General features: G+C 37.0%; 1 pseudogene; it reads right to left on the bottom strand.

Moving 5' to 3' along the window:
• Nucleotides 1-2,865: 2,865 nt before the first annotated feature.
• Nucleotides 2,866-22,697, bottom strand: LOC114748125 (uncharacterized; annotated as a pseudogene).
• Between the last annotated feature and the right edge of the window lie 679 nt (nt 22,698-23,376).

Raw genomic sequence — 23,376 nt, forward strand, 5'->3', positions numbered from 1 at the left:
CAATAAGGCAACAACATCTAAAAGTTTTATCAATAATGCAAATATATAATAGACAAACACTATCATTAATTTTTTGAAATTTTATTATCACTATAATCAATTGCTCTTCTTTCGTAGCAAAAATATCAAGTTTTTATTCTTTATAAGAATTTCACTTTCAATTTCTGCAGTCCAGCAATTATTTTACTTTAGTTTGAGAAGTATTATTGTTGAAACTCATAAATTTCTAGTTCAAATTATAAAATCACAAATTATATAAGTTTAAAAACACTTTCCTATCAAATATATATAGTTTAAATATATTAACACATATAATATAAATCAAATTATTATTAAAGTCCAAATTAACCTATTTTTTACAATTTAATTAGATAAATTATTGTCTAAAACCAAATAAATCAAACAATTTTGTGAAATTTAATTTCAAAATAATAATAATAACTAAATATTCAAAATATCATTAAGATTATAAAAAAATTAATAATATTATAATTGCACAAAAATTTTGAGAAAACAAAAAAAATTATAAAAAAGTTTAAACAAGCCGTTAGCCCTACAGGGCCAATCTTTTTAAACTCGTTTCTTATTTGAAGGGAAAAATTTCAAACCTAACCCTTATAATTTTTTAGCCTAAATGGGCTCGACCTGTTTTCCTGGTTCTAAATTCATGTTTCTACTAGTTGTTTCTTTCCTTTTGTGTTTTACTAAAAAAAATTACCTTCAAAGGCCTCATCCCTCCTCCATCACACAAGTTTCTCCCAATATTTTGCAGAAATTATGAACTAGGACCCTTGTTAGTTCATCTAGAGTTAGAAAGATAGACTGAGCTCCTCGAGCCAATTTGTTTAAAATGAGGATGGGGCTTGTGATTTGAGTCCTCTAAAAATAAGTTGGGCTTAAAAGGGCTAACTTTGTAGGGCCGGCATTTTAAAGCCTTTTTTTTTTTTTTTGCTTTTAGAACTTTGAACTAATATAATAATATGAATATTATAATTATTTTTATTTCTCTTTTTAACCCAAAATGGAAAGCCTTAGAATAGAAATATAAGAAACAAAACACTCACTCACAACAATCACTCAATATATTTTAAGAAAATGGATAAAATTATACTTTTGAACTTCTCTTATTATGGGGATTACATAATTACGTAAGTGACTTTTTATTTTAAAAAAATTATACATGCAAAATTAATATAAATGTAAAATAACCAATATAATCTATTAATCTCATTCTAAAAGTGATCATTCTCAATAAAAATGAATATTACCTTACTAAACATGGTTTACACGTTTTACAGTAAGTGTGTATTTACAATTTAAAAAGTCGTTTTTCTTGGCTAGTATTCTTTGATTTTGGTAAAAATAAAATTTTTAATTTGAATTAAAAAAATAATTTACTTCTTCAAACTAAAAAGAAAAAACGGAAAACAATTTACATCTTCAAATAAAAAAAGTAACATGCGAGTTACCATAACGAAAATTCCTTTCAGAAATTACATTTTCAGTAAAGTTAAAAAGAACATGAAAAAAAAAAGTTCAAAGGAAATTAACTTAAAAATGATTATGAAAAAAATAAACTCAAAGTGATTCATGTATCTCAAAAGCTAGCATGATACTAATTTCTTTCTTTTCTTTTTTAAACAAAATGTCTTTGATAACTAATTTTCTCATTTTATTTTTATTTTTTTAAAAAAGATGAAAAAAAAAAACATTTTTGTTAAACAAGCTAAAAACCCGTGGGTCTGCTCGAGCCTGCAAGCTTAAAAGTCGGGTTCTGTAAAAGTGTCTTTTTTCAAAATACGGGCCTAATTGGCCCTGCCTATTTAGGCTTGTGGCCATGGAGGGCCGGCCTGGCCAGGCCCCGCTCTAAGTTTATCACCTGTCACCTTATGGTTCCCTATGTTTTCCTTTCTTTGACTTCGAAGAAAATTGCCGATGTTGTATTCATGTTTTATATTTTATTTAATACTTCCTGCAAAATATGATTGGTGAGATCTCATATAGCGTCCAATTAGATAAAGCTCAATTGATTAAATGATCTTGCCAAATTTCCATGCTACGTTTTAGGTATGATTGTTAGAATTATCAAACCTTTTACATCATTGTGTTTCGTTTTACACACTATCACCTTTGATATTTAATATAAGAGTTCGTTTGACTTTTGTTTTAGTCTTAAATATATACAAGACCTCAATAAATCTATTTTGTCTCTCATGTTTATCCATTTTTTTGAAAGATTGTCTGTATAGTAATAATAGTTTTACCTAATACATTTAATTAGTAAGGGTATTCTAGAAAAATAACGCCTATTTATTATAAATAACTAATTTACAAACTTTCTTAATTTACTCAAATTAATCAACTAGTTCTTATATTAAGAATAATACGTAGTATTATGATATTTTTACATATTAAGACTAATAGGCTTTGATGTCTCCACTCTCGATACCTATGAATATTATGTTTCTTTTCAAGATATGAATTGTTATTATCATTATGTGGTTATTAATTACAACATGGTGTATTCATTTTCATGCGGCGCGCGAAGATTTTATTATTTGTTTTTTTTAGTTTGCGTAGTTTCATTTTCTTAAACAAACAAGCAAGATGAGAGAAAATGAACATAATATATCTATATATCCTCACTTGTATGCGCTGCATATAAAAATGAAGTAAAAGAAAATGAATATTTTATGTATGATGTTATTTTATTTTAATTTTTTTGCAAAATACAAATTTCAACCTAAGACTATTTGGTCTAGTAGCACAGGATGTGCTCTTGGTGGCAACAGGTCTAGAGTTTGATTCCAACTATTGATCAGACTCTATGAGCATCAATATAATGCGGTTGTTATGTTCTTCATCTATTGTTAAGAAAAAATGAATATCATTTATGTAAAAACTATTACAAAATATGGAAGGAAAGACCCAATCATAACGCAAATTACATAATCTTAAACAGTTCAGGTCATAAAGAAAATTACACTGACATATGATTAAGCACAACAATCACTCTGCTAGGCAATATGATGGAAGAGCTACTAAGTGATTAGCTCTTGGAATCAATAGTCCAAATTTCTCAGTCATATCCACTTCATCAGGAGAAACGCCTTGTGGAAGTTCCCAATTAAAGCAATGCATTAAGTGTGCTATAACCAGCTTAACAGTAATTAACCCTAACTGCATGCCAGGGCATCCTCTTCGACCTGAACCAAATGGTATCAGTTGGAAGTCTTTTCCTCGGAGATCTACATTGCTATTCAGGAACCTCTCTGGATAAAACGCTTCCGCATTATCCGACCATATCTTAGGATCCCGTCCTATTGCCCACACATTCACAATCACTCGTGACTTGTTCCTTATATAATATCCATTGATAGTTATATCCTCGGTGCTGACTCGAGGGAGCAGTAATGGCGCAACAGGATGTAGTCTCAAAGTCTCTTTGACCACCATGTCCAAGTAAGTCAACCTCGGCAAATCAACCTCCTCGACCAAATTGCTTTTTCCTACAAGGTTTTCCAGCTCATGTTGGAGTTTTTTCATTACTCTGGGATTCTTCAAGAGTTCTGAGAAAACCCAGAGACTAACAGTGACGGAAGTGTCTATTGCACCAGAAAGCAAGTCCAAAAGTATGGCCTTGATATTGGTTCGATCTTTGACTGGATTTTGTTCATCGTCATGAGAATCCTTCAAGCAAGAGAGTAATATGTCCACGATGTCCTCGTGTTGCATTTTCTGCAGTACTGCTTGTGCCTCTTCATGCTCTTTGATGATCGTTTCTAACATTTCATTAATTTCCTTACCATTCGTCTTTAAGCGTTTTGTAAAACCCTGGATCAGTAATACTTGGTTAATATGAGTGCTAGTAACAAATTTTTGTAGGATTAATGTAAACTATGTTATATATATTATAAAATTTTGTGCAAAATTATACTTTTCACAAAACTAAAATTTTGCGGCTTATTTCTAACTTCACGTGTGGCCTGAGTTAACAATCTAGTTTCACTCAAATTCTTTTATCTTCTTTAAAATTTAAATTTTGTAATTATATTTTTTAGCTTAGTTTTTATCTGTCATGTTTGTTCTCTCTGTTTTATTATATTTTACTGAGAATCACTTATTGGTAAACAAAGCAACCAACTGTATAATTTAAATAAAAAATTTCAGTAAAAATAAAAGGAGAGCAAAGTAACCAACTGTATAATTATAATAAAAGGTAGATTGACAATGTGACACGCAAATTTTTGGCTTGTATGAGATTTTGATTCTGGACCCACAGAACAAATTAAATACAGACAAGCAAGGGAGAAAGAAAAATAAAATGTACCCTTTTTTACATGGGTTTGAGAAGTCTAACAAAACTTAGTGCGAAGGGCTAATTTATTGTAAAAATCGCAAAAAAAAAAACCTTAAAATTAAAAAAAATTACAAAACAAGAATTAATTCACAAAAATTGTTATGATTTGTTTATCAATTATTGTCAATACTGATGATGTTGTAATGTGTTATTATTTGAAATTTCCTCTTTTCACAGTCTTTTTGGTGATTTTTTTCTTCTATTTTTTAACTATTAATTTATTTTTTGTATTGTTTAGTAATTGCAGATTTTATTATATGTATTTTCATCAATATTCTTTCGCATTTGATTATTTTAAAAATCTATTCAGAGTAGCTTATTAGAATAATTAGAAATTTGATTCTTTAATATTAAGACTGGTTTTTTTTTTGGCCACAAAAGATTATGATTAGTTTTAAAAAGAAAAATTTGGTAAAAAAATCCCTGTTTAAAAACTTAATTGACTAAAAAGACCTAAATTTAAGAGCAAGCAGATATAATCTGTAAGTGTAACTTTTTTCTACTGTGTGTAATATATCTTTCGCTGTGCTAAAATGACTTTAGTGTTGATAATTATTGCACACAGAAAAAAAAAAGTTACATACATGAATTATAGGTGCACGTACTCAAATTTAAATCTTTTTAACCAATTAAATTTCTTAACAGAAACTTTAACCAAATTTTCTTTTTAAAAACTGGGATTAAAAAAAGAAGATACCTGAATATCAAATGGGCGCAAGAAAGGCAGGAAGTCTGCGATATTGAAAGCTCCTGCCAAGCTGAGCGTCTCTTGAACTATTCTCTTCAAATCAAACCTATCGTCTCTCTTGCGTCCCAGTATGATTCTATATATGATGTCCTCTATCACCTCCCCCACCTTCTCACTTACATCCACCACATCACGCGCCGCCGCCGATTCCTTTATCGACTTCACCGCCTCTCTCAACTCCTCCCTTCGTATGGGACGAAACATCTCCACTCTCGACGCACTAAAAAGCTGCAAAGTACAGAGCTTCCTCATGTCGCGCCAGTAAGGGCCATATTCAGCGAAAGCGATTCCCTTGGAGCCATAAGAAAGGAACTCCGACGCTTGAGTCCTTGGGCGGCTGGCAAAAACGACGTCGTGCCTCTTGAGGAAAAGCTCGGCAGCTTCAGGCGAAGAGACGACAACGGCAGGCACCTGTCCTAGTCGGAGGGACATGATGGGGCCATATCGTCTGGCCAGAGAGTGAAGGGAACGGTGGGGGAGGGTACCCAGCAGGTGGAGGTTGCCGATCACCGGCCAGGCCGGTGGACCTGGCGGTTGTTCCCGGCCATCTCTGGTTGGTTTGAAGTGAGAGAGTAGGAGCAAAAGTGATACAGTGAAGAAGAGAAATACGGCAAGAAAGAGAAATGGAGGGGAAGGTAGCAATAATGGAGATGGAAGCAGCATGTTTAGACTTTAGATGAGCGTTTGTGTCAGAAAGGGGAAGGAATTGAACGAGGAAGCACATGAGGTGGGGTTGTATTTATAACGTTTTGTGGGGAGGTGATTACGGAGGACATGTTTGTTTAAATTTTCTTTTTAAATTCTTTTTAGAGTGACTTTGAGGAGGTAAATAACTAAATATGAGATAACTATTATTTAAATTAGGTTAAAAATTTTGTTTTCAGTTCATTTAATTTTGTTTAGTCATTTAAACCATTTTTTGAAAAATATTCATTTTAAGAAACTAATAATTTATATCACCTGAGAAAATAATTTATTTTTTTAAAATTAGCTCAAGTAATAATTATTTCATGTCTAATCTCTTATAATAATTTTTGAAAACTTAGACAAGGGCTAGTTTAGACATTTAAAAAATTAACATTTTTTTAATACCTGGAAAAGTAACTTTTATCTCGACTTATTTTATAAATTAAAAATAAAATTAATCAGCATAATATGCTTTATTTTTAAATAAGCTTTTATAAAAAAATCAATTTAATAGAAACTCATTTGAATAACATGTTGAAAAAAAAAAGATTTGAATCTTAAAATATTAAAGGGTGAAAAGACAAATTTACTTATCATAATATTAAAAAAAAAAACATCAAACACTATAACAAAATACTAAGGACAAAAATACACATGAACTCTTTAAAACGAGATAAAAGTGTCATCTCCGTTAATTTTCCAAAACGGCCGTTACTTTTATGTTTGGTGGGTCCCATTTTACTGTCCAGGTGTCATCCAATATCACCCTATTCATGCCCCCTCCAATCACAATGCACGGACTCATTAATTTAATGCCACGTGTCCCATACGTACAATTACCTTTCCCATTCTTCAACGTTTTTCTTCTCCTCGGCGCACACAGCCATACCCATCGACCTTGTTCTGTTTCCCTTAGTGCAACCCAAATACGTTTTGTTTCATCTCCTCCAGCTGTGACTAAGTCACAATCGAATAGCAGCAACACCTCCTTCTGGTTCTAATGGCTTCCCGATGCTCAAACGGGATGCCCCTTTTCTTCCAAAGATGGTCCCCACCAAAGCCTACTTCTTCTTCCTGGCGGCTTCATCAGCGATATCATCCAACTTGAAGAGCGACGACGAATCGGAGGGCGGTCGCAGGTTCATCTTCCTCCAAGCGGCGACAAACACTACAGCAATCTAAAAAGGTGTTTGGGTGGAAATAAAATCATGACACCATGAGAGAGTCACTTCTGAAACCTATCAGTTCGTACTCGACAAGGTCCGAAATAGATTAAGCACCTGGGATACGTCGCGTATTTCTTTCGCGGGTTGCGGTAGCTTGGTCAAGTCTGTCATTGCTGCTATGCCGACCTACTCCATGCAAACAGCAAACATTCCGTCTCACACTTGCGACAATATTGAGAAGAGAGCACGTAACTTTCTGCGGGGCTCTACTGACGAAGCAAGGAAGATTCACCTTATCTCCTGGGAAGTTTGGGTATGAGGCACTTGAAACAACAGAATCGTGCGTTTATGATGAAGCTTGGATGGGGACTTGTTAAGGATCGCCAATCGCTTTGGACTCGGGTCATCAGAGGAAAGTATGGGTGTGGGAATGATTTACTGCCACAAATAAATCCCCGTAAACCAGGCTCAAATGCATGGAATGGCATCAAAAGAAATTGGAAGGAAGTAGCACATGGTATTCAACAGATTCGGGATGGGAACGGTGATGTGCGAGTCAAGTGGAAGTGGGAAAAATGTGGCGAGTTCACTGTTCTCTCTGCCTACCAGTCCTTAAATACACACCGTGACTGTACTTCGATTAGATGGACGGAGATGTGGAAGCTCAAAATTCCCCAACGGTGTAAAACCGTCGCATGGATCTTGCTGCATGATCGTCTCATTACAAATCAGTTAAAGAAGCGTATAAACCTCCACCCTACGGGCTTATGTGATCGTTGCAAACACATCCCCGAAGACACCCTTCATGCTCTGAGGGATTGTGAGGATGTCAAGAGAATGTGGGAGACACTTATTACTCCTGCTTACCGTCATAGGTTCTTCTCCAGTGACTTACAAGACTGGTTTCAACTCAACATGACTAGAAAGGTTAGTAGTCACTCCTGCTATTGGAAGGGTTTATTCATCATTATATGCTGGCTACTGTGGCGCGACAGGAATGAACGCGTACGGATGAACACTGAGTCCAACATGCATAGTATCCATGCCCGAGCCACTGCCATTCTGGGCAGCGTGGCGAAAGCACAAAAGAAAGTATCTAGCGTCAACCTCCACGGAGCTAGGATAATCGACACTGCAGATAACCTACCCTCTAATGAGTTCGAGGGTCTGATCGACGTAGATGGGGCTTACTCACATCTGAATCGAAGTTCAGCTTATGGTGGTGTCCTTAGGAAAAAGGATGGGAGACTAATCGAAGGCTTTCAATTTAAACTCGACACTGGAGATGAACTCACGGCTGAGTTGTGGGGCTGTCTCATGGGACTACGAAGAGCATGGGACGATGGCTTCAGGAACATTCTCCTCCAAAGTGACTCACAAGTGGCTTTGGCCCTTATCGGCAATGAACCCTCGGACCTGCATAATGACTTTCGCCTGATCACGGAAATAAAGGAGATGCTGAGACGAGACTGGAGAGTGCAGTGCAGATACACTCCTCGTAACGAAAATTTAGTGGCAGATTCTTTGGAAAGAAGGCACTGATGCTTGGTGTTGGACTGCAGATCCTGACTCCGTAGGCCACCAGAGACTTTTTTCATTTGGATACAGGAGACTGTGGGCTCCTTTTGTTTTTGTTTCTTGTTTAGGTCCTCGTGTTATCCTTTCCAGTATATCAAAAAAAAAAAAAAAAGAAATAAAATCATGATTTTATGAAGTAAATATATGAAAAAATTTATTTTAATTTTAAAAAAAATTGTTTTTAAAAGTGATTATTGAGCAATCCAAACACCCCTTAACCCACATCAGTATTTTTGAGGTAAAATATTTTCTCCAAACAGTTTACGGTGAAGTAATTAACGGCATGGTAATTTTTTCGTCCTTTTATACTGTTTATGGACATTTTTATCCCCTATATTTTATTATGATGGCTGATACTTTTTTTAATTTTATAATGAGTAAATTTGTTCCTTCATCCAATATTAAAACTAAAAATTAAAAGAAAAATTAAGGCTATGTACGATATTCAAATGAAATTATTTAAAGCGTGAGAAAGCTTCCAACGCAAAATTAATGCGCTGTTCTTCTGCTAGGAATACGAAAATCTCAAATGAAAACTTCTAACAAATTAAAATGTTTGAAACGTGGTGTGATTTTCTATACCCAAAAAGAAAAACGCGGTGTGTGGAGGTGACGTTAGCAGAGCCCCCGGTGAGCCTTGTGTGTTTTCGGTCAATGGTTTCTCTGGGGCACAAATAACATGTGGCGGTGGATGAATACTGAACTGAATAATCCTTCTCTTCTACTAGCCACTAGTTAAACAGAGCACTATTTTCCTCTTCCTCGTTTTTCACCTTAACCAATTGTGTACCATTTTACTAAGGAAAGAAAGAAACGGTCCTAAACCTGGATGATCCTGGAACCTTCACTTAGGGTGTGTTTGGATGAAACCAAACCGTGGTTTGGAAAAGTAATTCTGGAGAATAGATTCTGGAAAAAATAGATTCTGTGAAGAATAGATTTTGTAAAAAAGTGATTCTGAGAAGTGAGAGTGTTTGGATAGTTGTTATCAGAAGCACTTTTTATATATACAAATTACTAAAAAAAAAACATAAGTTAATATGATAATTATAGAAAAAATAGATTTTATGATATATTTAATTTGAAGAAATAAAATTGTTAATAATATATTTTTACCAACATAATTAATAATACATAAGATAATATAATTAATAAATAATTAATGTCTATATATATTTATAAAATATAAGATTAAATATATTTATAAAAAAATATGTTTATAAAAAAAAATAACAAGATACATATCATATAGGCCCTCACACTCTCCTTTTTTTCTCCAAAAGCAAAAAAATTTTGCTTTTTCCAAAACCATGGTTTTGGAGTCAAAACCATGGTTTTGGTTTTTGGAGAGGCTGTTTGGGTAGCATTTTCCCCAAACCATGGTTTGGGTTCCCAAACCATGGTTTGGAGTGCTATCCAAACAGAGCCTTAACCTCGGGTCGACAAGACTGAACACGTACGGATTGCATAATGCACCGTGAGGATCAAAGACAGATGCCCAAGTCTCCTTCACAGTCGTTTTCCTTTTCGGTGAAAATAGCAGAGGCTGCTTCCAAACACCTCTCTCTTGCAGAATAAGATCACTCCATGTTTAGCTTAGGAGATAATCTTATTCGAATTAGTACCAAATATGATCATTTTTTCCGTGGACATCAGAATCTTAATTTGTTATGTTGTTAAAAATTAGCTCTTTTTGCTAAACTCAATTCCCTTTGGCTAACTTAAAACATATTTGGATCTTGACACCGTGCCATTTTCTGGGGGCCTAGGCTCTCAGCCAACACTTCTCTTCAGTTCATTTTTTTCGTTTGTTATTTGTTTGGGTGCACAAACGAGGCAATAGCCCAAATAATAGCTCCCCGAGTCGCCGATATTGTGCCTATTCAAATATTTTATTCTTTTTTTTGCCCTGAATGAGTTCTCATATTTTTATTCATATGTCACAAAATAGACGAAGAACTACCTTTCAAAGGCGGGGAAAAAAAAAAAAGATAACCAATATATAAAGCTTATTTGAAGATATGGAAGGAAAACTGACATTATAAAATAAATTTATCACATAATTAATTTTTAACCATTCCATTAAAGATTACACTGACGCATGACTAACCAATTAAACTTGTACTGTTACAATGACATGCCTTGCATTGATTAGGATATAAGGGGTGGAGCCATTATTGAGCTGCAAAACGCCTCAAACTAATATTCATCAATTGGTAGGCGATAAGATGGGAGAGCCAGCAAGTGATTAGCTCTTGGCATTGACAAACCAAATGTCTCAGTCATATCCAACTCATCTGGAGACTTGTCCTCTGGAAGTTTCCAGTTGAAGCAGTGCACTAACTGTGTTAAAATAAGTTTAACAGTAATTAAACCCAATTGCAGACCAGGGCAGCCTCTTCGACCTGAACCAAATGGTAAGAATTGGAACTCATATCCTCGATAGTCCATATTGCCATTCAAGAATCTCTCCGGACAAAATTCTTCCAAATTATCAGTTATTCCTATGGTCCACGAGTTCACTATGATTCGTGAGTTCTTCCTTATGTCATACCCATTGATCGTGATGTCTTCCCTACACACACGAGGGACCAATAAGGGCGCAACTGGGTATAGCCTCATAGTCTCTTTAATCACCATATCTAAGTAACTCAACCCTGGCAAATCAGCTTCCTCGACCATATTGCTTGTTCCCACTTGGTTTTCTAGTTCGAGTTGGAGTTTTTTCATCACCCTTGGATTCCTTAAGAGTTCTGGGAAAGCCCACAAAATGACAGTAGCAGAAGTCTCCACTGCGCCAACAATCGTATCTAGAAGGATCGCTTTGATGTTGGTTCGATCTATGACCAAGTTGTGGTGATCATCGTAATTACTATCCATGCAAGAGAGTAGTATGTCCACGAAGTCCTTGTGTCGTCTATTCTGTTCTTCTGATGCTGCCTCTTCATGCTCTTTAACAATGGTCTCTAATATCTCATCAACTTCTTTGCTCGTCTTCACCAAGCGTCTTGTAAAACCCTAAATCGAAAGGAATATACTTTAGCTTCCAAAAGCTAATACTCCCTTCGCTCTTAAATATAAGATTTATTTTATAGTGTAAAGGAGATTTATTTTGTAGTATAATTTACACTACAAAATAAGTCTTATATTTAGAATAGAGTAGTTGATTATTGGTCAACTTAAATCTGTGGGGTATAATTTCACCCTGTTTTTAACGAAACTTGAGCCCTCGATGGGACTTTTTATAATGCAATGCCGACAGAAATTTAATGGTATAGAAGGACATGTGATTCCCTCTATTTTGTGGATGCGGAAAGAGATTTCTGGCCCCACGACACCAAAAGGATACGTACCCATCATTAGCATGTGGCGTGCAGACTTATAACTCAACCAGAGCTTAAATCTTTCTATAACAGCTAAAACAAATTGCCCCCAACCATTAAAACTAACCACGTGCCATGGCTTCAATTTGATTTTGTAATGGTGAGCTGGCGGTGGCTTACTAAATCTTTCCAAGAGTTAACTATTCCATGTTGCTCAATCAATTATATTGTTTGTGCATAATTTCATCCATTTTCTTTGGCCTTTTAAAACTTCAACCCTCTGACTTTCTAGTGTAACATTAGTTATCTCCAACCTGTTACTAACCTTTTTAAACTCCAAATATTTAATAATACTAACCATGGTAGAAAAGAATCTTAGTATAATATTTGAAAAGGCTACCATGGTTATAAAAAGAAATTTGATTCGCTAAAAATGTTAATCATGATAGCAAAGACTTGAACTAATTATTCAAAATGTCTATCATGATTATAAGAGTTTTACTAAGCAAATTGTATGAAAACCGTAATTAATAATATTTCACAATAATTGGGTCTTGGGCTTTGCAAAGTCCAGCACGTCACAATTCATCTCTAAGCCCATAACATGATATTTTCTGAATAAAATTTGTCCAAACCAACAGTAATCAACTACTTTCAAAAGTCATTATGGGTTCACAACTTACAGACCCAAGCAACTCGACAACAAAAGTAACTAAGACTATAAGTCTCAAAGAAATCAGAGTATGCAAAAAGAGTTATATGTGGCAATATACAATACTCATCACATGACAAAAAGGAGGCTATACAAGATAATCGTGATAGCTAAGCTTTCGTTGCCTTCCTTGACGGACCAGCCCTAGAGCTATTATCTGAAAATGTTAAACCACGGGGTGAGACAAAAGTCTCAGTAACCAACAATCCTACTCATTAGGCATACAAGTAAGTGTTTGAGAGGTGTCAAGTGGAACAGTTACTAAAATCATACATTCACAATTGTCACATGGTTATATATATACACACATATCAAAATACAATATCTCACTCTCAATTCCACCTTATTTCCTCACACCTTATTTCCTCTGACTGAACCCATGGGCTAGTACTGTCCCATGTGACTGGTAGCTCAACATAATAAGCTCACCGATCAAGTGATGTGAACAGGCCAAAATCCACAGAGCACAGGATCGGACCATGGATTCCCCCTCTAGTCCACTAGCGGGGTGTCATACGCCCTACAACACATAAAAGGGCCAAAGGATCAACCAGTGTACATCTGGTGTCCTCCCACCTTATTACCTCTATAATATGTACAAAATTCACCCCCTTATTCTCCCTATAATATGTCTCCCACCAATCAATGTTCACCATCCCCTCTCGTATTTATACTCATGAGAATAGTCATTTACTAATAACATAATAACTTTCACATTTACCAAAATCGAGATTTCAAAATTTCAATAATCAACATCAATCCTCAAACCATTTCTCAATAAATTCTTGTTCCACATGACAAATTTATAAATTCATAATTTCATACTATTTTTCAATAACATAAAGTATCTCAAGGCAATTTTAACAATGATGCCTTCTATTGCTCAAATAATAATTCGATAGCATTTCAAGAATCTCATATAATTTGAACTCACTCACAAGCATCATACAAGTATACATAACAAGTGGAAAGTGGTTACCTTTCACCAAAGCTATAAAAGAATTACTACAAAGTCAACCCCGTGCTCAAACCAACAATCCAATAATCAATCTACACCATTAATATAACCACAAATTAATATTAGCTAGTTAATTAAGCTTATATGTATAGTTAAATTTCTAATTTAATAATTTTTTATTCTAAATTCCCACAACTCTTATAACCCAAAATTAAGTATTTTAGAACTAACTTATAAATTTTCCTAACAGGCTAAAATATTCATTTCCATCCTCTGGATTATTTACTTTACTAAAAAGAATTCTCCAAAATTCTCAAATATGAAATTATTATATTTTACATTCTAAAAAAACTCTATTTAAAGTTTCAACCTCAAAATAAAATCATCAAAAATTCAATAGTAACTCAAATATTTATAAATAAATAATCTACTCAAAATTCTATTAGTATAACTATTATATTTCTTTTTCTTCACAAATAATAAACTCTTTTACCTAAAATAATTATTTTAAAATTTTCAGTCATCCAATAACTAAAACTAAACCGATTAAAATCTTAATAATATGTCAAACAACTCAAATAAATTATTTAACATAATTTTGACCGGTACAAATATAATATATCTCATAAATAACAGATTTTTCAACTAAATAAATTAATTTAAATATTAAAACCAACAAATATGCAGATCTAAACCGATAGAAATGATCTGCTATAATAGATCTACAATACTGTGGTTAAAACTCATCAAAACCCAAAACTTATCCCATATATAAGTCTCAAAATTTTCTCTAATTATTATAATAATATTGTTATTGGAAAGCTCAAAATATATAGGAAATATTTATCAAGAAAGTTTAATGAAAAGAAGTAATTTTATGTACCTAAATTATCTCCAAAACTTGCCTTCTTCTTCACAAAGACCGCAACTCTCTTGCTATCTCTCTCTCACTCTCTCTCTATCTTTCCCTCTTTCTCTTCTGCTCTCTTGCGTAGAAAAACTGAAAGTGTGGGGGTATGTTTTCATACCCCTCACACATTTATGAGGGGGAGGGGGAGTTCCCCCTGATAAATTCTTCTTCCCAACTTCCACCGAACTTTCGGTGGAAGGTTTACTTTTTTTTTTTTTAAATAATGATATTATTATTTTATTATAATAATAATAAAATATTATTAATATTAAATCCTAAAATAAAATTTAGGATATTACATCTAGCTATAACCTAATTTTAATTGGTGTGTCCAATAGTTACTAATATCTTTCTTTTGGGTCAAAAAAATGGAACGAAATCCAATTTGAATATGCAATAAGGGGATGACTTATATGAGAAAGAACAATAGGGTTGTGTGGGTCCATTGAAGAAGGGCAGATTGGAGTGGAGGCATAAAATCAAAACGCAGGCGCTTTAGACGCCACTCATTAATTAAACTCTGTCACCGAATAAATTTTAATGATATACAGGGATGTGTCACTCCGTCTGGACTCAGGAAGAGATTAATGGACCCAACACTTTGAAAAAGACTTAAAGTCTGCTCTAACTCTGGACTCAGGAAGAGATTATAATATTCTAATTTTTTTTATTTTTTATATTAAATTTCACATAAAAATGAGTAATATTTTAATATCTTATAATGAGAATAATAAAATGATGTAGTTTTAATTTTTTTAACAAAAATAAAATTGCATTAAAATATTACTTATTTTATATAAAATTTAATAATAAAAAAATATTTAGGAGGTTACAATATTACTTTTTTTTTTTCCGGGGGGCAAGACAAAGTCTTGAATTTACACCAAAGTGAACATTAGAGTCCTAACTCTACATCAGATCTAAGGTCAGGAGTGGAACACATCCCATTGGTGGTTGCTGCAAGATCGTGAATTCTTCCTCCAGATGATGAGTCGTCTTTGCGAGGTAGTCAGCGCATTTCATTGACTCTCTCGAAGCGTGATGAATCTCGACTTCCCAATCTGAATAGATCATGCTTCTAATTGAGTTGATTTCTGATCCCAGGGAGTTATGGTTGCCACGGTCATTCATGATGAGACAAATTGCCTCTAGCGAGTCAGAGTATACTTTAATCTTGGGGATATTATATTGTTTGCATACCTCTAGTCCTATTAGTATCGCCCACACCTCCGCAGCCGTCAATTGGAAGGTGATCAAGTTTCCTTTAGAAGCCTCTAATCCAATGGCCTTGTGAGTCTCTAAGCAAGCCTCCACACGCAGCTTGACCTCCGATGGTGATAGATCCATCTACATCCAGTCTAACATACTCTTCCTCAGGTGGCTCCCACGTCACACTCGTTTGAATCAGACTCTTGAAAATCTGGTGTTTGTATTTCCCGCTTTCTGAGGATTCCATCATGTGATATAAAGAGGCATGGATGATACTTGCTGCTTGAATTCTCGTTCCGTTCATGACTCCGCTACATCTATTCTTCCAGAGTAACCAGCATATGTAGCAAAAAACTCTTCTCCATGGCCATATGTTGAAACCATCCTTTGCCAGTTCGTTGCTGAAGTTAAATTTTATCCACACCTGCAAATCAGAGCAAAAGAAATCTAGGAGAAAGTTAGCTTTAATAACTTTGACCCACACATTTCGGGCCATCTCACAATCACACAGGATATGTAAAACACTCTCTTCTTTTTGACACTCGAAAGGGCATTCCTCACTAATCTCTATTCCTCTGCGAGCTCTGAGGGAATTTGTCGGGAGTCTCTCATGAATAACTTGCCAGAGGAAGAATTTGACCTTTTCCGGAATCTGAAGTTTCCAAACCTTCTAATGGCCAGTGGTAGTTAGCTCCTATTGCAGGATTTTATAAGCTGATTTGATGGTGAAACTTCCATCATTGCTTCCTTTCCAAATGAATCTGTCTCCTTCCACATCCATCGGGACCTTGATTCCCTTAACGATGTTAACAATCCATGGAGGCAAAAATCTCTCCCATTCTTGTATCTTCCAATGTCCACTTTCCGTCACAAAAGAACGTACCGTGGCTGTAGGTTCTAACAAGTGCACATTCTTATCTACATAATGAATTAAGGGTTCCTCTAGTGGAGTCCAAGCGTCCCACCAAAAATAGGTAGTTGCACCATTCTTTATCTGTCTACCTATCTTTTTCTGGAACCTATCCCAAACAGTTGTAATACTTCTCCAAACAATAGAGGAATTACTTTTTTTTACTGATTAAGGGATAGATGTCCCTCCCACAGTCATATTTGGCTTTCAGGCACTGAACCCATAGTGCTTCAGGCTTAGTAAGTATTCCCCAACAGAGTTTCATGATGAAGGCAGTGTTCTGGCTAACCAGATCTTTAATGCCTAAGCCTCCATTCTCCTTGTCCTGTTTTATTGTTTCCCATGAGATCAAATGCATTTTCTTGCCCATTATCTGTTGATTCCAAAGGAAATTCCTGCTGCTCTTTTCTAACTCCTTTAGTATCCCTCTAGGAATTAACATGGTTTGCATCAGGTGACTTGGCAAGGCTGAGAGTACTGACTTAATTAAGACCGTTCTACCCGCCATAGTTAACAATCTGCCTTTCCAACCAGCCAACTTTTGTTGTGTTCTTTGTATCAAGGGGAGAAAGGCTGCCTTAGACACCCTCTTATGAAATAGAGGGACTCCTAATTATTTGCCAAGGTCAGCTGTCATGCCAACTCCTAGGTGTTGACATAGTCCCATAGCTCTGTTAAAGCCTACTCCTTTGGAGAAAAAAGCTTTCGACTTTGCTAAATTTATCTGGTGACCTGAAACTGCACAAAACTGAACCATCAAATTTCTCATCACCTCAATCTGCTCAAGAGTTGCTTCCCCAAAAAGGAGCAAATCATCTGCAAAGAAAAGATGAGAGATAATTGGCCCTGTTTGTTTAAACTTTATGCCCTTCCATCTGCCAGCCACCACTTCTCTGTTAATTTTTTGTGCAAGTCTCTCCATACATAAGATGAAGAGATAGGGGCTTAAACGGTCTCCTTGCCTAAGTCCATGCGTTGGTTGGAAGGGATTTGAAGCTTCCCCATTCCATAATACTTGCATGGAGGCTGAGGTGGTACATGCCATAATCAAGGCAATCATCTCCTCCTTGAGTCCGATATGTTTCAAAGTAGATTTTAGAAAATCCCAATCCAATCGATCGTAAGCTTTTTCCATATCCACCTTGATTGCCACCCATCCTTTCCTCCCTTTCTTTGATCTCATAGAGTGAATGATTTCTTGTGCTATGATAACATTGTCACAACTTTGTCTTCCTGCAATAAAACTGCATTGTTCCTGTCTTATCAGATAATTCATGGCCCCCTTCAGCCTGTTGGCCACAATTTTGGTAACTATTTTCAGAATGACATTGCATAAGGAGATAGGTCGGAAGTCTCTTAATTTCTCTGGTTTGTCAATCTTTGGAATGAGGGCTATATGAGTGTGATTAACCTGCTTCACCATCTGTGGGTTCTGCCAGATCTCCTTCATAAATTCACAAACTTTCCTTCCAATGATATCCCATTGGGATTGGAAGAAATGTGGTTGTAGTCCATTAGGTCCCGGGGCTTTAAATGCTCCCATCATAAAAGCCGCATTTTTTATCTAAACATCATTCAGTTCTTCATGAATCAGATTGACATCACGTTGCGTCAGAGCTGGGAAATCTGAATCCCATTCTGGGATATTACTTGCTCCGACCTCTTTAGTATATAATTCCTTGAAAAAGAGTTCTGCCATGTTTTTTAACTGGTTTTGGTCAAAGACCCATCTGCCTGTATGATCTTGTAAAGCCTCCACTCGTTTCTTCCTTTTCTTAATGATTGTAGAAGCATGAAAGAAAGTAGTATTTCTGTCTCCCCACTGAAGCCATTTACATCTTGACTTTTGCAACCAAATCAGCTCCTCCTGTGTAGACAATTTGAAGTACTCCTGCCATAGTTTTTTCTCCAGCTTGAAGAGCCCGTTGGATAGCTTGTTTTTTCTTGCCCTGTCAATTCCTTCCAACCTTCTTAGAACCTTCTGCTTCTTCCTTGGGATATTGCCAACCACATTTTTATTCCAGCAGCTTGCTTCCTGTTTAAAAGTAGCAACTCCATTGCACCAGTCTGTATTGTTCCAAGATTTAGCAACTATATCCGTAAACCCCTCTTCCATGGACCAGGCCGCATTGTATTTAAAAAGACGTGTTGTCAATCTTGAATTTGGAGCCCCAGTGCCAGTATTAATGACAAGTATCCTATGGTCAGATTTAAATTTTAAACCATGTGTAACCTTGCTCTGTGAGAAGTTCAGTTCCCATTCAAGGTTACCAAAAGCCCAATCTAACCTTTCTTTCACTCCCTTCTTTTCCCAAGTAAAACGTTCTCCAACAATAGGTATCTCCATAAGTCCCGTATCTGAAACACAATCAGCAAAGTTACGCATAGCTTGGTAATTAGGAGGGGATCCGCCAAGTTTATCCTGGGGTTTTAGGAAGGTGTTGAAGTCCCCTACAACTAACCAAGCCCTCTCTAAGTGTCCTGCAATTGTTCTCAGAGAATGCCAGAGATTCATTCTTTTTGCTCTAGAAGTTTCCCCATAAACAAAAGAGGTAAGGTACTTTTCACCATTTCTCAAGTCGCAAATTTCACAGTGTAATAATTGAGTACTAGAACAGATGTAATTTACTTGCATTTCATGATCATTCCACAGGACCCAAATCCCCCTTGTGTACCCAGATGCTTCCACACGCAGCCAATTACTAAACCCACACCGTCTTACCACTTCATCAGCTCTACACCCACTAACTCTTGTTTCCAAAAGGCACAGGACGTTTATATCATACCTCCTCACCACTTCTTGTACAGTTGCTGGAAACGTCTTATTTCCAGCCCCTCTGCAATTCCATGAAGCAACAATCATTAGTATAAAATAAATTCACAAGGCAGAGCCACTTACTCAACGTTAAGGTCCCCCTCTTCCCAGGTCGGCCTCTGTTCATTTGACTGCCATACTGAGCTTCCATGGTTAGCTTTCTCTGCTAAAACCACAGCAGTGTCGTCTCTACCCAACCTGTTTTCTCCTGGATCCCCAAGAAATGATTCATCTTGTTGAGGAGTCAAGGCTTGTAAGCCTACTGTTCTTGGGACCTCAATGTTCAACTTTGGCATTAGTTGAGTAGATAGGTTCGGTTGATGGGAATCCCTTAGCACCAAGTCCTGCGTTGCTCTCTCAGAAAATTTGTCTCCCTGTTGACCTGTCCTATTCTGTTCCTCTACCATTATACTCGTGGCTGAGTTCAGAATACTCGAGCCCATTTCATGGATATTACCGTGCACTATGGTGTGTTGCCTTTGACCCATAATAGCCTTACTAGCCTTCACCTTATTCCCTAGGCCCACCTTCTCAATTGGTATTTGGGCCTTACCTTTTTTAGAGGCCCCATTAGGTACTTCATTTTCTTTTCCTCCTGCCCGATTTGACTTACTTCTTGTTCCTCCTCTTTTTTCTTTTCCTGCGTACCCCACCACATCCTGAGTGCTCTTTTCCAACCTATTTTCCTTCTCCATCTGACCCTTTTTGACTAGATTGCCTTCTCTCTGCCACCATTCGGCTTCTCCTCCCTCTACAATCTTATTGCCTTCTGACAAATCCATCTCATCTTCTTGTAAACCTTCTAGTACGGTGAACTGAATCTGAGAGTTTTCTCCCCTGTACCCTCTAACATTCCTCGAGCCACTCCCAATAGTTCTTTTAGTTTCTTTAACCATATTATTTCTTTATGTACGGAATCTGCCTCGTCGATTGACAATCATCCAGCTCCCGAACTCTTCCTCCGCGGCTATTTTCAAATTCACCGTCGATGAGTCCTGATCTGGTTGCTCTCTGTTTTTTCCCTGCTGTAACCTTGAAGCCGATGCTGCATCTGATTTCGTCTCATTTGAGTTCCCTGGGTCCAGCTGCTGCGGAGTCCTGAGCGTCCATGAACAAGTTTCCTTACGATGACCATATCGACCGCACGCAAAGCAAATAAGATAGAGACCTTCATACTCCACATTGTAAATAGAGTTTGCTGCAATTACTCTCAGCACCAGTTTCTTTTGGAGATCTAACTCCACGCACACTCTCGCGAACCTGCCCCTCTCAACATTGGAGAATCTGGTTGAGTTTTCCGTCAGCGTCTTTAAGTCTACTTTGAGAGTTTTCCCAACCCTGTTGCCTAGTCTCGTGATGAAGGTCTTATTATAGCAATGGAGGGGAATATTGGGTATTCGAATCCAGGTTGCTATTCGCCTAAGGGGGTTGTTATACGGGTCAAAATGTGGAGTCCATCTCTGGACTAATACGCTATGTTGTTGAACTACCCAAGGGCCTTCGTATAGCACTTTCTTATACAAGTCCGTCCAGCCTTCTCTATTGGAGAATTTTACCACAAAATAGTTGTTTGGGATATCAATTAGATCGAAATCCGTCATACCCCACAGTTTACAGAGGAGACCCTTCAGCGTGTAAACATTGTATCTCTTACCTAGTACTGTAATGATGAGAGCTGAGTTCCAAGGCTTGCACCACTCTGTGTATTCTTCGGGCTCAATAGGGACTACTGGATACTGGTTCATCAGTGCAACAAGCTCCTCTGATGGTTCCGGTAGTTCCCATTCCGTATTGAGCACGTCTGACAGGAGTTCATCTTCCTCCATACCACAACTTCCATTTGCCACTCCATTAAAGCCGAGGAGAGATTCTCGGTAGGATACTCGTTTGCGCCGCTGATCCCCTGCTTTGCCTTCTAAGTTTTCATTGTCCGGCATGGCCTCGTCTCCTGGTTCCATTCCTCGTTTTCTAGTAGATTCCTCCGTCACCATATCTGAAGTGGGGTCATCCATTTCGATCCTGGATTTCTTCTTCTTGCTAATACACACTAGCGCATCCGAAGGTCGGTCTAGAGGGATTTTCCAGTGGCCAAGATCTTCCATTCGTGGGGTGTTTTTAGGTAGCACGCAATCCAAGAGAGAGAGCGACGAAAGTTCCCTCAGAAACTTGAAAGCGTAATTACCTTTCCGAGGTTACAATATTACTAAAAACATAAAAGAGAGGCATATCATAAGGCCAGGCCATGCACGGCTATATATAACTCTATCCATCCATGAATGAATTATTTTGAAAAGACATGAATTCTTTTAAATTCCCATGCCCATCCCCCCTTGTGCGTTCAACAGTAACACTTCACCTTGGACCGCTCTTGGATCAAAATCTGGGATTTAGCTAGACAACGGACAGATTTAATTTGCTGGTTGAAACATTGATGAATATACCGGAAGGAAAAAGAACAGTAAATACGTAGTTGAGGTGATCATGGTACCTGGATATCAAGTGGCGCCAAGAAAGGCACGAAATCTGCAATATTGAAGGCTCCAACCAAGTTCAGCGCGTCATGAATAAGACCCTTCAGATCAAACCCATCGTCCCTGTTGCGTCCAAATATCATTTTACACATTATGTCTTCTACAAGCCGCTCTAACCTTCTCCGTCAGATCTACCACCTCACTCGCCGCCGCCGATTTCTCAATCGACTTCACCAGCTGTCCCAACTCTTCCCTTCTTAAGGGAGCAAACGTCTCCAATTTCGATGAGCTAAAAAGTTGCAAAGTACAGAGCTTCCTTATGTTGCGCCAGTAAGGCCCATATTCAGAGAAAGCCATCCCCTTGGAGCCATAAGAAAGGAACTCCGACGCTTGACTCTTTAGCCGGCTCGCAAAGACGACGTCTGTGTCTTGAGGAAAAGCTCGGCAGCTTCAGGGGAAGAGACGACAACAGCAGGGACTTGTCCGAGTCGCAAGGACATGATGGGTCCATAGCGCTTCGCGAGAGACTGAAGGGATCGATGCGGGAGAGCACCCAACTGGTGGAGGTTCCCAATAACCGGCCAGGCCGGTGGACCTGGCGGTTGCTTCCGGTCACCTTTTGCTGGTCTGAGGCACAGGGATAGGAAGAGAGCTGATAGAAGAAAGAGAAGTGGAAGAAGTTGAAGAAGGGAAGGGGAATGGTAAAGGGGAAGAAGGCAACATTTTGTTGCAGAGAGAAAATCAGGAGCTCAGTGCATTAAGTACTGGTAGGTGGGAAGTGAAGATTTAAAAGTTGAAGGTGTGATTAAAATCACAACTCGCCTGCGTCGCCCCATGCTATCCATTCCATTCAGATTTGGGACAAAAAAAAAACAGATTGCTATAAATTGGCGCGGAGCCTCTCCTCTCCTTTTCCTTCGCATCCCATTTTTATCCTCTCCCCTGATCATGACCCTTCATTTCATCGACGGCCAAAAATAACCCATTTATCCAGCGACAGTGCGGGAACTCGCGGAAATGAAAATGGGGAAGATCATTTGACTGATTTGCAAAATGATCGATGGCATGTCCTCCAAGAGACAAAATGTTGTATGTATAATTTGAGAATATATTGGGGGAGATATGAGATCATAACCTTTTGGCCACTTGAACATGGAATATATTGACACATGATCAACACAGAAACAAACATAAATTAACTTTGTACACAACACGATGTAAATACTATGTCTTATTTTGATTAAATAAGGTTGCAATCATTTTAAATTTCAGACATTAATTACCTACTTCATCCGCAAATAGCTACTCTATCGCTCGATGAGGTGAAAAAGGCTTGCAAGTGATTAGCTCTTAATTAGCTAGCACTGTGAGGCCAAAATTTTCAGTCATGCTTGCGTCCATCTCACTAGGAGACATGCTAGGTGGAAGCTCCCAATTAAATCATTGCACCAACATGTGCTAGAAGAAACTAAACTTAACTTATCCCAAAAAAAAAAGAACAAAGAAGTTAAATATATTTCACCATAATT

This window comes from Neltuma alba, unplaced genomic scaffold (assembly GCF_004799145.2).
Source record: "Neltuma alba isolate B1F8T4 unplaced genomic scaffold, ASM479914v2 tig00005619_pilon, whole genome shotgun sequence".
In the NCBI taxonomy this organism is placed as follows: domain Eukaryota; kingdom Viridiplantae; phylum Streptophyta; class Magnoliopsida; order Fabales; family Fabaceae; genus Neltuma; species Neltuma alba.